Genomic DNA, 14005 nt, shown 5'->3' with positions numbered 1-14005 from the left:
TCCACTGTTGGTAGATCTGGAGGCCTTACCAAGAATAAACTCATTGCAGTACCTGCTCTAGCCTGTAGAGTATAGGGATTTGATGGTGTTGCGTGGATACATTTCTGTTCAGATGTATTTTAAACAGAAATGATTCAGATGAATGAGAAGACAGGGAAATCAGCTCAAGTGGGGAAATGAGAGGGATGAGTGGATATCTATAGAAAGGACTGTTGCTATATTGGCCCCTAAATCCTCATCGCCATAGAAATCATGCCTATGACTGGTTGGGAATTTACCTCACTTGATGTTTGGTTATTCTCAATGGTATAAGTTGGGCACCAGCTTGATAACCTCAGGAATACCTACTGGTAAGTGCAAGTGGCCCTACTCCTTATCCCCTGGGGAGCTGTGAGTATCACAGTAACTCTCATATAACTCAAGCACAAAGGCAACTTCAGATTGGTTTACCAGCTAGCAGAGAGGACTAGCATGGCTTTAACAGGACAGATACAGCACTTTGAAAGGGGAAGAAAGAGAGAGAGAGAGAATGAGAAAGAAATAGAAAGAGAGAGGAAGGAAGGAAAGAAGGAAGGAAGGAAGGAAAGAAGGAAGGAAGGAAGGAAGGAAGGAACGAAAGAAGGAAGGAAGGAAGGAAGGAAAGAAGGAAGGAAGGAAGGAAGGAAGGATCCAATGTATATCCTACAAAATTAAGAAGGATAAGGGAAGAGATAGGGAGGGGAGGGATGGGTGAGAATATCGGAAGGGGTGACATTGATCAAGATACATTGTCTTCATAAACTTTCTTGTTAAATGGCAACCCTACTCTGTTGTACAATTACTTAGAGATAATTTGTTTTTAATTATTCTCTCTTCAATAGCCCAAATTGCCTGGCATGCCACCTGGCTCACAGACAGGAGGGAAATGGAGAGCAGAGAGAAACATATTCGCAAATCCATATGAATTCTGTCGGCAACAGAGCCTATGGAATATTCAGCTGCATTAGGGGTATCCGTGAATCTTGAGGTTCACCTGCCCACGGTGCCGGCGTGGTGATGAGACTTAGAATCTGGTGTGTCTGATCTGATGTGCTGAAATTTCGGCATTGTGATCTTCTCTGCTGGGAAGTGATCAGGAGCCAGGATTTGGTTGTACCAAGAGAACTCAAGTTTGGGATATTAGTAAAACTGACCTCCAAAACTTGCTTTCAAAGTCCAACTTTTTCTTTCCCCAGACTCCTTAGTAAAGTACCTGCTCTTGCCTCTGTAGTGAAGCATGCAAATGACCATCTGCACAGCATTCTCCCCCAAAATGTTAGGCGCGAGGTAATTACAGTTTACCCACTGGCCATATTTAATTTTTCCAATGTGTTTCTATTTACTTTTTCCCTTCCGGGAACTTTCTTCGAGTATTTTTTTCCAAAGTAGGAAAATTCTTAGTCATTAATTCAGCACTAAAATATTCAATTACTATTATTGATATTATTATAAAAAAAAAGCAACCTAGGAGAGGGTTTCATTGCATTGAAGCAGGTTTTGGAAAAAAATAATCATCAGAGCACATAATTCACCACATGGATATAGCTTTATTTCCTTTATTTCTTTATTGCATTTTTGTGTTGAACGACTTAACCTAAAAATCTGGATTTTAATATAGGTACACATGTACTCTTTAAGGGGAATTGTCTATTTTTCCATAGATTCATGTGATTTTAATTCTTGTAGTGACCAAGAATTCTATCACATCATCTTTCCTAATTTCTCCAGAGACTCTCTATTTCCTTGGATATTTAAGTTGGGTCACTTCTGGGATCTTGCGTAGCTCATGTAGAGATGAATATCTTCCCCAATACTCCACCATGTCCTAAGGCAGCTATTTATTTTCCCTGACTCTTTTTGATGTGTTCCTTCCTGGCTGATTTTAAAGAGTTGGGGGGGCGGGGGAAGGCATTTTAATTTGCTGACTTCTACCACTTTAAACCATTCTTTGATTCTTTTTCCTATGCTAAATGCCACTGGGCACCAAGATGGCATGGTTCTCCAAAACCTCCCTCTTTCGGATTATAAGCTCAAGAAGGCAGGGGTCCTAGCGAGGGTCTTCAGGAGCTCAGCCTACCTGTGCCACTATGAAGAGTGGGGCAGATTTTACCTGTGGCCATTACCAGACATGGGTGATTTTTGGAGGTAGAGTCTCAAGGACTTTGTTGTCTGGGCGGGCTTGGAACCATGATGCTCAGATTTCAACCACTTGAGTAACAAGGATTACAGATGTGAGCCCCCAGTACCCAGCTGTTTTGTCTCACAGAGACAGAGGGACCAACAGAGCAGGTGTATGGAGCTTTCTGGCATGCTTCACAGACATCCATGAGGCAGTTGGACATGAATCTACTCAAGAGATTCTTTGGCAGCTCTCACCTGTGCCCGCTGTGGAGCTGGTGGCCAAGGTGCATACAGGTAAGCAGCTACCTCGTGTGGTCTCCTACAGGCAAAGCAGACTCCCCCAAATACATACTGATCATGAAGCACTGGGCAGGGTAGAAAAGGTGGGGAGTGGCACCTCATTATGATAAGATGATCAAGTACTGCCAACCTTCTTTTCTGTGGGAGACCTGCTAGGATTGTGGGCATAATGGAAGATGGTCATTCTACATTGCTTTTTTCAGGTAAAAAGCTACAGTGACAAGGAACCTCTTAAGTATGTACAGAAATGTGACGCTGACTCAAGACCTGACCATGTTCACATCCTTTTTTAAAAAAATATTTTTATTGAGCTTTTACGCCTCACTACTATGTGCCTTTTGGGAATTGATAGCTTGTATAGCATAGGATTTCAACAGCATTCCTGATCTCTACCCAAGAGATGTCAGTAATATCCCTTCATCAGACATGACAGTTAAAAAAAAAAGTGGCGGGCCGGGAGTTTGGCCTAGTGGTTAAAGTGCTTGCCTAGCATGCATGAAGACCCGGGTTCGATTCCTTGGTACCACATACATAGAAAAAAGTCGGAAGTGGTGCTGAGGCTCAAGTGGTAGAACTCTAGCCTTGAGAAAGTCCAAGGACAGCGCTCAGGCCCTGAGGTCAAGCCCAGGACTGGCAAAAAAAAAAAAAAGTGGCACCAAGCAGAGCATGGCAGTACACACAGTAATCCCAGAATCTGGGAGGCTCAGGGAGGAATGTTACAAGTTAGAGACTAGCTTTTGTTACATAGTAGGACCCTGTCTCAAAACAGAGAAAGTAAATAAACAGCAAACATAATGGCGCCAGCTGTTTCAAAATGTGCCTCTAGGAGTGAAAATGACTGCTTTAGACTTAGAGATCATGCCATTTTTCCTGTCACGGCTAATTGCTAGAATTTGATAAAACCAGGAAATGGTTACGGAGTGTTTGCTAGATGCCAGGAGTTCAGGCTTTGCCTCTATTGCTTTTCCTAATCTTCACAAGATTCAACCTGAAGAAGGCATTTCTGCTGGCTTTTAGGGGTTTCCGTTATCTCAGGCCAGTCAATGGCCCAGTCTGGGTTACATAAAGACTCTGCCATCCACAGCTAGGGATGGAAAACCTCAGCTTTACTCAGCCATGCGTGGATTGGATCGCCACTGCTGCACCATTCAAACCGGGACCTTTCATACCATAACATATCTGGGGACCACTTTCAGATCTTGATTGAACATCGTGTCTTCCTCTGCAGGTATAGAGCAGGAATCTGCGTTTCCAACAAGCTCATACATGAGACAGATGCCGTTGATCTGTGGACTCAGATTGGGGTACCAAACGGCTTTTATTTGTGTCTTTCTAGGTGCAGTTAAGCCAAGAAGCTGGTATGTTATGGAATTCTGTCCAGAAAATTGCAATTATGCACAAGTACCTCTTAAACACCCAGATTAAGATCACCAAGTCTATCCAGAATCACATCTCAACCCCACCAGTCAAACACATCTCACCTGTTGGAAAGTTTCTGTTAACGCAGAATTTCTAATGTCCCCTTGGCTTCTCTGATATATCTGGGCATGCCTTCACTGGGTCTTTCTTATTGTAGTTTAAGCCTGTCACTTACATCACTGTCCCCCACACAAAGTCAGCCAGTGATCTGAATTCTCTTCCTCCTTTTCCCTCCCACTTCCTCCCCCTCCTCCCCCCTTTCTTCCCTCCCTCTCTTCCTACTCCTCCTTCTTCATCTTCTATTTTCTTCTTTCTTCTCTTCTGTTTACTTTCTTTTCCTCCTATTCTTCTTCCTTCCCTCCTCCTCCTCCTCCTCCTCCTCCTCCTCCTCCTCCTCCTCCTCCTCCTCCTCCTCTTTCTTCTTTTCTTCCTTCTCCTTTTTCTTCTCTTCCTATTCCTCCTTCTCCTCATTCTTTTGGTACTGCAGTTAGAACTTTGGGCCTGTGCTCATTCAACTTGCTTGCTTGACTGACACTCTACTCCTCGAATTATGGCTCCAGTTCAGTTTTGGTTCTCTGGGAGGTGGAATCCATGCTAGGCTCATACTCAACCCTCCAAGGCTCAGCCTTCTGAGTAGCTAGTAATTTAGGCATGTGCCAAGAGGTAGGGGCTGGCCCACCTTTTTCTGGGAAAGTCCTTCAAGTTCTGGCTGGTATCTTTCTGTAATAATCCCTCTTCCCACCCAATCCCCCTTCTCTGATCAATTATTTATGTAATATGAATGGCAATACAGTTATCAGAAAGTGACGATACGGCAATGTACACATACCAAACAATGTGAAGAGATACTTTCCTTAGAGAACAGATAACCTTAAACACTAATAAGTGGAAAATCTGGGGAAATCAAAGCACTTTTTCTCTATTTTTTTCTATAATAGCCTTTCATTCTTTTTATGATTTTTGTCTTTGAAAGCCCTTGCTGACGATGACAGCTGATATTGTTCTGCCATCTTGCTTCAGACAGAATCAAGGGAGGAAGTGGGGGGAGGGAACGATTGTAGAGCCTCTCCACTCAGCAACGTGAGTTTTATAATTAATATATACAACTGAGCAGAGAAAGGTACGTTATAATGAAATGCAATTAAGAGGTGTTTGTTCTTTTCCCACACATGATGACTATAATTTCCTTGGCTGTTTAGAAGTCAACCATTATCATTACATTTTGCAAATATCCTTTCTAGTGCTTTATTTATTTATTTTGCTCCTGAACTTGTTTATTTTCAATAACACAAACAAACAAACATAGATTTAGAGCATTTTATATTCGGATAACATCATCTTTTAATTATAGTCCTGGGTGATCATTAAATCTAACACCTTTTATGGAATTTCTTCCATTGGCATGGCTTCTGGGTTTTAATTAATGGACCCTTAAAAAATAGCTGCAAATAAAACTGTAATTTCAATTTACAAAAAAAAGCTTGGTTTGGAAGACAACATTATGTTTGCCTTCCATGTGGAAAGGAACCAATCTGATTTTATAGTTATCTGTCATCTTGGGCTTTAATTATAACTCTCCCGTGTAACCTGACATTTAGTCATGCATGCTGGCTTGCCCTTGTTTCGTGTTCCCCATTTCCTTTCTCTTTTTTGTGTCCTGATCCTCCCCAAGTTGAATGGAAAAAGAGGGTTGGGAGGATCTGGCAGTCATGTGCCAGAAGGTGGTGAATGATGGCACCTACTGGAGAGTCTCACATCGCTTTCTCCCTGGCTGCTGGCAGAGCTGAAGGCATCTGGCAGGTTAAAGCCCAGCTATGAGAATAAGTCAGGGGGAATGGCTGAGAATTGCACTGTGAACAGTGAAGAGCCTGGGATGGTGGTGGGACAGGACTAGGCATCATTAGGAAATGGGAGGGCGTCACTTGGATCCATAATCTCTTAAGTATCCTAGGACTTAAGGATAGTGGCAGCATTGACTCTTATTTGCTGTATTTTATTTGGGGATTGTTGAAAGCACACATTACAAAGGATGGCTGTGACCTCTAGGGAGCCAGGCTTAATAATTTGGATGTTTCCATTGAGGAAGCATAGTGAAGACTAGGGTAGGATAATCAGTTTTCCTTTGCCTACACTAGAAGATGTAGTATACTCAGGACATGTAGAGCACATGAGGTAGGTCAAGTTTTCTCACACTTTCTTGTTTTCCCTCCCTCCTTCCCTCCCTCTCTCCCTTTTTTCCTTTCCTTCCTTCTTTCTTTCTTTTATTGTCTCTCTGTCTCTGTCTCTCTGTCTGTCCCTGTCTGTCTGTCTGTCTGTCTGTCTGTCTGTCTGTCTCTCTCTCCCCCCCTCCCTCTCTCTTTCCCTCTCTCCTGGGATTTAAACTCAGGGCTCTATATTCTTGCTTGGTTTGTTTGTTTGAAGGGTGTTCTACTGTCGGAGCCATGAATCCAGCCTAGCTTTTTGCTAGTTAATTGAGGATACCTTTGACTTTTCTACTTTTTCTCAGCCTTGATCCCCCAGATCGAAGCCTGTTAAGTAGCCAGGATTATAGCTGTGAACCACTGGCACTTACTCCAAGTGACTTTTTATTCTCCACATGTATATAATGTTTTATTGCAACGGGCATATTACTGAAAGTCAATAGCAGCACTTTGCAGCCCATACATATTGAGAGGAAGATGTAAAGGAGCAGAAGTAGTTCTAAACCAGCTCCTTTCTTGACCCACTCAGCTATTGGTTCAATTTTCAGAGACTCTTATGTGCTGGGTAATACACCAAGGGCTACTAACATGAATGGAAGGGCTCCTTGGCACTGACAGGGAACTGAGAAGCCGTAGAAGTTGTCGCAAATTAGTGAGAAAGGCTGTTCAGCTCTGACAGATGCTGGAATGGTGGCTCACAGGTGGGGCTAGGCACCAGCCTCTATGAGCCTCTGTGGTTCTTGAAGCTGTACTACCAGAACTGTGACTTATGAATCCTGGGATGGGGGACCCCCTCCCTCAGGTTCCTTCTTCTTATATCCCCTTATTCCCACCAGGAAGAGAATGGAAAAATATGCTAAAATAAGCAACACCATCTTGTCTTGTGCTACACAGCCCTTGCTTTTGACCCCAGGATAATTTCCTTCCAACCAGGAGCAGAGTTTTCCCAGCAACTAAGTTATGATTTAATTAACTTTTCCTTTATGTTTTTTGGCTTTTTATTTTTTTTTAGCATGAAAAGGTAGAATGAAAGCAATTCTTTACTTAGCTCTGAACTTTTACAACATACTGAGACTGTTTTTTTTTTTTTTTTAACTCCTGGCTATCACAAAAAATAGTTTGAACCTTAAAAGATTTTCCAGGTATTTGTATGGTGGTCTCTTCCCTCAGGCTTTTCTGTTTGTTTCTCTTGGGCTCTGCGCTGAGCCTGCCAGAGGTAACATGCTGAGGTTCCTCTAGTTCAAGTGTTCTCCCACAGTGTGGCTGTCTGGGTGGCTTAGGAGTGGCTGGGACTGGGACCTTATCCTTCTCTCAGTCAATTATAGATATGAGACTGGGCCATGTTGGAACTAGATTTATTCACTAATTTGGGGAGGTCTCATTGTTTAGCACTTGACATCCAAGAGGACAAATGACTCCACTGAGTGGTTTGTGAGGTTGGGGAGGGGGGGGAGGGGCTTTCTAAAGAGGGGAATGTGGTTGAGTGGTTAAGGCTTGGGATCAGAAGTCAGAATTCAGGCTTCAGATATCTGAGACTCTTGAACTATGTGCATGAAGCCTGCACTCCCTGGTTTGGTTTATAAGAGGATAGTGAGGCTGCCTTGGGGAAGTTCTGAAGATGGAATTAATGCTTTGAGTACTGAATATGCAACCTATCACAAGGTAGCTGCCCATAATGTTAGCTTTGCAGTGTGTGTGTGTGTGTGTGTGTGTGTGTGTGTGTGTGTGTGTGTGTAAGAGAGAGAGAGAGAGAGAGAGAGAGAGAGAGAGAGAGAGAGAGACAGATAGACAGACAGAGAGACAGAGAGACAGAGAGAGACAGAGAGAGAGACAGAGAGACAGAGAGAGAGGAAGCATGACACTTATCTGGCATACTGTGATTTCTATATTAAACAGAGTATATTAAATATTGAACCCTACTGGGCAATATGATCTTTCAAAAACAAAACTATCACTGGGTCTCTATGCCCCTCCCCTCCTCATTTTTGAAACAACACTTATTTAAAAGGCGGTGTGGCTCAAGGGCTAGTCTATCTACTAACAAGTGTGAGGCCTTGAATTCAAATCTACTGTCAAAAAGTTAAGTTACTGACAGGAACTAGTGGCACATGCCTGGAATCCTAGCTACTAAGAAGGCTGAGATATGGAAGATCTTGGGTTAAAGGCAGCTTGTGCAGAAGAGTTCAAGAGATTCCATCTCCAATTAACTAGTAAAATGGTGGGCTTGAAGTGTGGCTAAAGTGTTAGTACACCAGCTGAACAAGCAGGAGGTCCTGAGTTCCAAACCTCAGTATTGGCAGAAGGAAGGAAAGAAAGAAAGAAAGTTCTCGCTAGGTGTTGGTAGCTCATTCCTGTAACCCTAACTACTAAGGGGACCGAGATCCAAAAGATCCAGACTGGGCTGAAAAGGCTGAGTCTCCATCTCTAACTAGCAAAATGCTGGGCTGAAGACATGATTCATGTGGTAGAGTACCAGATGTGAACAAGAAAGCCCTGAATTCAAGCCCTGTTATCATTTTTTTTTTAAATTTTTACTTTCCCTAGGAATCCCTGTATGACTGCCAGTAGAAACTAGATAGTTTGTGATAGGTCTCATGATTCCATCACACCTAACCCCAGCAATCAGCAATTTTCCTGGTTTCTCTTGGGAGAAAACTTCCTAGTCCTGGACTAGCAATGGCTTTCCACTCCATGGCTCTTCATTGGATTCTTTGGGCAACCACTTCACTGTTTTATGCCAAGGGAAAAATCCCTGTTCCTTACAGACATCTTTCCTCCCAGTTAGCTCTGTTTTGCTATCAGATGTCAATCCATTGAGGTCTTTTCTTCAGAGGTGCAGATTCAGATGATTATGGTTCAAGGCAAGCCTGGGCAAATGAGTGAGACTTCATCTCAACCAGTAAACTGGACATGGTGGTATAAGCTTTGTTTTGGAATAATAGCTAAGTCCTAGCTTATCATATCTTACTACTTGCTTTACCCTAAACCCATCTCCATGCTTGAAGACGTCTCTTCACGTGTCCCACCTCAGCTGTGTCACAGCTGGTGATGGCATCACCCAGCATGTTTGGGCCCCACTAGCCTGGAGCTGAAATCTCTACCTCCTCCTCTTCTTGTATAGGTGGGATGACAGGTGCTTGCCAACACACCCAGCCATTGGCTGAGACAGGATCTGAAGAACTTTGGGCTGGCGGTAGCCTTGACCTGTGGTCATCTAGATCACAAGGATTCCAATGTGAGCTATTGTTCCAGACACACGTTGAATCTTCTTCACTTTCATGTCCTGAGTGTGAAGCAGATATTTCTCCGTTTCTTTCCCCCATTGTGTCCTGTTTTACTAAAATAAATCCTTGATTGTTTTTTTTGTAAACCTGTGGTATTTATTCACTTTTTGGAGAAACCCTTTGCAATGTGGGTCGGGAAGGTGATCGGTTCCTGTGGATTGAGTTCTTGGGAGGCCCGGGGAATTCTCCCATTCTTTTCTCTGGTGACACATTGAAGGCAGGGATGGCTGTGGACTGTGTCGTGAATGGAGTATTCCATGGTCATGCAAGGTGTCTGTGCGCCTGGCTCTTTCACCTCATGGGGAATTTCTCTACCTTTTCAACGTGGTCCTTACTGATTTCACCTGACATGGTTCCCAGGCCTACTGGGGACTCACAAACCCCTTGTCCAGCTCCAGTGTACTATTGAAATTCTTCTTGCCACTTTCATATCTGCCTTCATCATTTTTGTTTTCCTTCCTTCCTTTTTCTCTCTCTTCCTTCTATCCCTTCCCTTCCCTTCCCCTTCTCCTCCCCTCCCCTCCCCTCCCCTCCCCTCCCTCCCTCCCTCCCTCCCTCCCTCCCTCCCTTCCTTCCTTCCTTCCTTCCTTCCTTCCTTCCTTCCTTCCTTCCTTCCTTCCTTCCTTCCTTCCTATTTTTCCCTTCCTCCCCCTGCCCCCTCTCTCTCCCCGGTGACTGACAATAAGACTGCCTGGTCTTTATCACAACTGTCCATCCATCCCTCATTCATCCCTCACACTTTTTATTCTGCTCCCTGCAGCATGATACTTTAGCTCCTCCAAGCTTGAATTCTGTAGCTTGCATAGCAAACCTGAGACCAGGTTTCCAACATGGGCTAACCTTCATTTCCCTATGGCAGCGTCCTCAGTACAATTTTGCCCCTTCTTCTCCATTAGTACATTATTATTTGGAAAAAAAATCCATTTTGACTTTCCCTTGCTAGGAAAGGCTCTCCAACCGCCCCCCCCCCTCCTGCACAGCAGGGAGTTGCCCCCAGCCGAGAGCTCAGATTGGTGGGTGGGGGAGACCACAATTATACCCCCTTTCAATGACACGTCTGGGGCTGCAGTGGCTCCAGACAAAAGAGCTGAAATGTATGAAGGTTTCTGTGTCTTCAAGACAGAGCCTAAAAATACCTGCCTGAGACGCAGGTTGGGAGCTATTTCCAACTACAGGGCTCCAAGCTTTTCCTACTGGGAGCTTGAGCATGTCTGAATGCTTTTCAGCAGGCTGTCTGAATACCTGGTGATCATGGAGTGATGCACAAAGACTCATAGAGACAAGGGAAGACTCCCCAAGAGGCACCTTAGCCTCTGCCTCCCACCTGCTGGGTCCTCCATAGACTACCATGAGTCTGTCCACATTCCCTGCCACCCCCCACTCCCAACCCAGCTCTCAGCAGCCATGGGCACAGCCATATAGAAGAGAGGCCTGGATAACTGCTCGTACTGATCTCATAGGGACCACTGTGAAGATGTATCTGAGATCTCAAGTCATTCCTTTATCCACATTTCAAGGTGTCAGCAACATAGCTCCTCAATCAGCTGCCTTGCGGTCTCCATGTTCTCACTGGCTCTAATGGGGAGCTTATGATCTACTGCTTCTTTGATCTCCAAGTGTCATCTTGCTTTGATTGCATGTTTTTTTTTTTTTTTTTTTTTTGCCAGTCCTGGGCTTGAGATCAGGGCTTGAGCACTGTCCTTGGACTTTCTCAAGGCTAGAGCTCTACCACTTGAGCCTCAGCACCACTTCCGGCTTTTTTTTTTTTTGCTATCTATGTGGGGTACCAAGGAATCGAACCCAGGTCTTTGTGCATGCTAGGCAAGCACTCTACCACTAGGCCAAACTCCCGGCCCCTGATTGTATGTTTTTGAGTTGTGGGTATTGGAAATGATACTCACATGTCCTATGTCTAAGTAGAACTCCACGAGTGCTCTGTGGCCTTTTCCTGGGAAGTGGGGACAGTGCTCCTTGGCTGTGACTGGGTTCTCTATAAGGGCAACCTGGGGACACGGAATGGTGTCAGTGGCCCATGGCCTTGGTCACAGAGCTTAATGAGAAGTGCTTTTCATATGAAGCCTTTTGAGACACTGGGACTTCGGGGGGGCCACCTTGGCTTGCTCTTAAGATGCTGAACTTGAGCTCGAACCTTCCACCCTTCCCTCCCCCCCCCCCAGCCCCATAGCTTGGGAGCTATCAGTAACTCACAAGGTGCAAAGTTCTAGAAAAACCCCAGATTGTGGTAACAGGTCAGGGAATCTCTAATTGGTTGATCAGTCAGGAGAAGGAATATTTATTATAAGGAGGAAACCACACAGTCACACAATGCCCTTCATGAATTCCTTTTTATTTATTTTTATTTTGCTGGTATGGGGCTTGAAGTCAGGGCATTGTCTTTGAGCTTTTTCCGTTCAAGGCTGGCACTCTACCATTTGAGACACATGGCCACCAGATTTTTGCTGATTAACGGGAGATAATTGTTTCACAGATTTTTTTGTCTAGGCTGGCTTCTACCTCCTGCACAGTTAGGATTACAGATGCCCTACAAGGCCTGATTCTTCAAAAAAAAAAATTAGATTACCAGTCAAGAAAAGAGAACTGCTAATCATACCAGAAAGCCTGTGCTAAAGAAAGCTATACAGCTGGGTGCCAGTGGCGAGTATCTGTCATCCTAGCTACTCTGGAAGCTGAGATCTGAGGATCCTGGTTTGAAGCCATCAGGAACAGGAAAATCCCTAGGCTCTTATCTGTAATTAATCACTCCCTTCCCCTCCTCCCTCTCCCCAGGAAGATCCTTGGACCAGAAGCTGTGGTTCAAATGATAGAACACTAGGCTTTGAGCAAAAGAAGCTCAGAGACAGTGCTCAGGCCCTGAATTCAAGCCTCAGGTCAAGGAAACAAACAAACAAAAATCAAAGAAAGAAAACTATACAGTGTTGCATAATTCTTTTGCAAGTTGTTTTCTGTGTGTGTGTGTGTGTGTGTGTATGTGTGATTTTTGTTTTTTTGTATTTTATGTCCCTGCTCCAGACACAAATACTCACACCCCATTGCTACATAGTTTGTAGAGATGATACAACCCTCCCTATTAAGGTTTTTTTTTTTTTTCTGTATTGGAAATTAAACTCAAGGCCTCAGTGCTTGCTGGACTGAAGCTCTACTGCCTGACTCATGTCAGGCTTAGTCCTTCTTGTCTATTTGGGGCTTTGTATTTCTGCCTGGGGCTGACTCCTGCCTTTATATCCCACATACCTGGGATACAGGGGTGTGCCTCCATGCTGGGCTCATGTTTGTTTGTTTGTTTGTTTTAGGAGACTCATGAACATTTTTGCTGATGGTGGTCTTGAACTATAAGCCTCCCATCTTCACCTCCCACAAAGCTAGTATACCAGGCATGAGCCATTGCTCTGGCTCTCATTAAATCCTTCCAGTTGCATCATCGAGGAGAAGGACATTTCATTCCTCAATCAGAACACTGTTATCATATCTGGGAAAATCATGAATTCAGTGACATCAATCATAATGTCCAGGCTTCAGTTTCAAAATCTTCAAAACAGAAATGGCCCTTTTTGGTTTTTTTTTTTTTTTTTAAAACTAAAGATTCAGCCAATTTCATTAGCTCAGACATGCTTCTAAATTCCATTATCCTCCTTTCCCCTTGATCTTCCTTCTTCGTGTGTGGTAAAGAGCCTGCAGGACCAGGGGCAGCCTGGGTCAGGTTGTCTTCTCATTGGAAATATATTTCACAATGCTTCACACAGTACCATTTGTTTGGGCTTAAATTCATTAAGTGATTAATTATTTATGTATATAGCAAATTACACAATAATCTATAAAATTTGAAACGTATCATAAAGTCATAGAATTAACAAATTTATCATTACTCCATTATGATTAGTTATATAAATTAATCATATGTTTGTAATATTTACATAATTAAGTTGTATTTTGGCATGTTGCATTTTGCTTCTTATGTGCCTATTCTCCTCTCCGTGTACCTCAACACATCAGCACTGATGATCACAGTGCCACCAAACAGAACCCAGCTCAGGGATGGGAGAGGATGGCTGTGATGGTGACAACAGATTCAGCTCCTCAGCATCTCCCGTTACATGGATGCCTCTCAAGCGCCCTGCTTGAGAGCCCTGCAGTGAGTGTACTGGTGAGTTTCTGCTCTGACTCAAATTACCATACCCCAGGCCTAGCTGTCCTTTAAGTGTCATACCCCCCCCCCCCCATTAAGAGTGTCTCTCCAACCATACCTAGAAGGATTTTAGGAAGTAGAGTAATATTTGTGGTGTGAATAAAATTCCATCTCCCGGAAATTATGGAGACAGTGACTGGTTATTGTCACATCCCATTCTCCCAGTCCTAATTAACCACAGTGCTTTGTTTCTACTGTAGGCTGAGTCACGCCAGCCATGATTTAAGCCAGTTACAGTCCTGTGTGGCATGCAACATTTTGGCCGCCTATGACAAACCAGCTTATTGACCTTCAAGAGTCTGTAACAGCAGGCAACAATGACTTGCTCTTGTCATCCTAGATACTCAGGAGGTTGACATCTGAGGATTGCAGTTCACAGCCAGCCTGGGCAGAAAAGCCCAGAAGACTCTTATCTCTAATTAAATGGCCAAAGCTAGAAGTATAATGGTGACCCAAGT

At 43.9% G+C, this 14005-nt stretch overlaps 1 long non-coding RNA gene across 1 annotated transcript in view; it reads left to right on the top strand.

Annotated features, from left to right (window-relative positions):
* The window catches only part of LOC150047142 (uncharacterized), a 20016-nt gene extending 6522 nt beyond the window's left edge, over positions 1-13494 (top strand). The window contains exon 4 of the long non-coding RNA XR_016539508.1: positions 13355-13494. This is a non-coding gene — a long non-coding RNA (uncharacterized LOC150047142). The remainder of the gene's footprint in view (positions 1-13354) is intronic.
* The last annotated feature ends 511 nt before the right edge of the window (positions 13495-14005 follow it).

The sequence above is a fragment of the Megascapheus bottae genome, chromosome 24 (assembly GCF_031878675.1).
Source record: "Megascapheus bottae isolate mThoBot1 chromosome 24, mThoBot2.hap1, whole genome shotgun sequence".
In the NCBI taxonomy this organism is placed as follows: domain Eukaryota; kingdom Metazoa; phylum Chordata; class Mammalia; order Rodentia; family Geomyidae; genus Megascapheus; species Megascapheus bottae.
The sequence above is the reverse complement of the archived record's forward strand: the minus strand, read 5'-3'. Positions and strand labels throughout refer to the sequence as shown.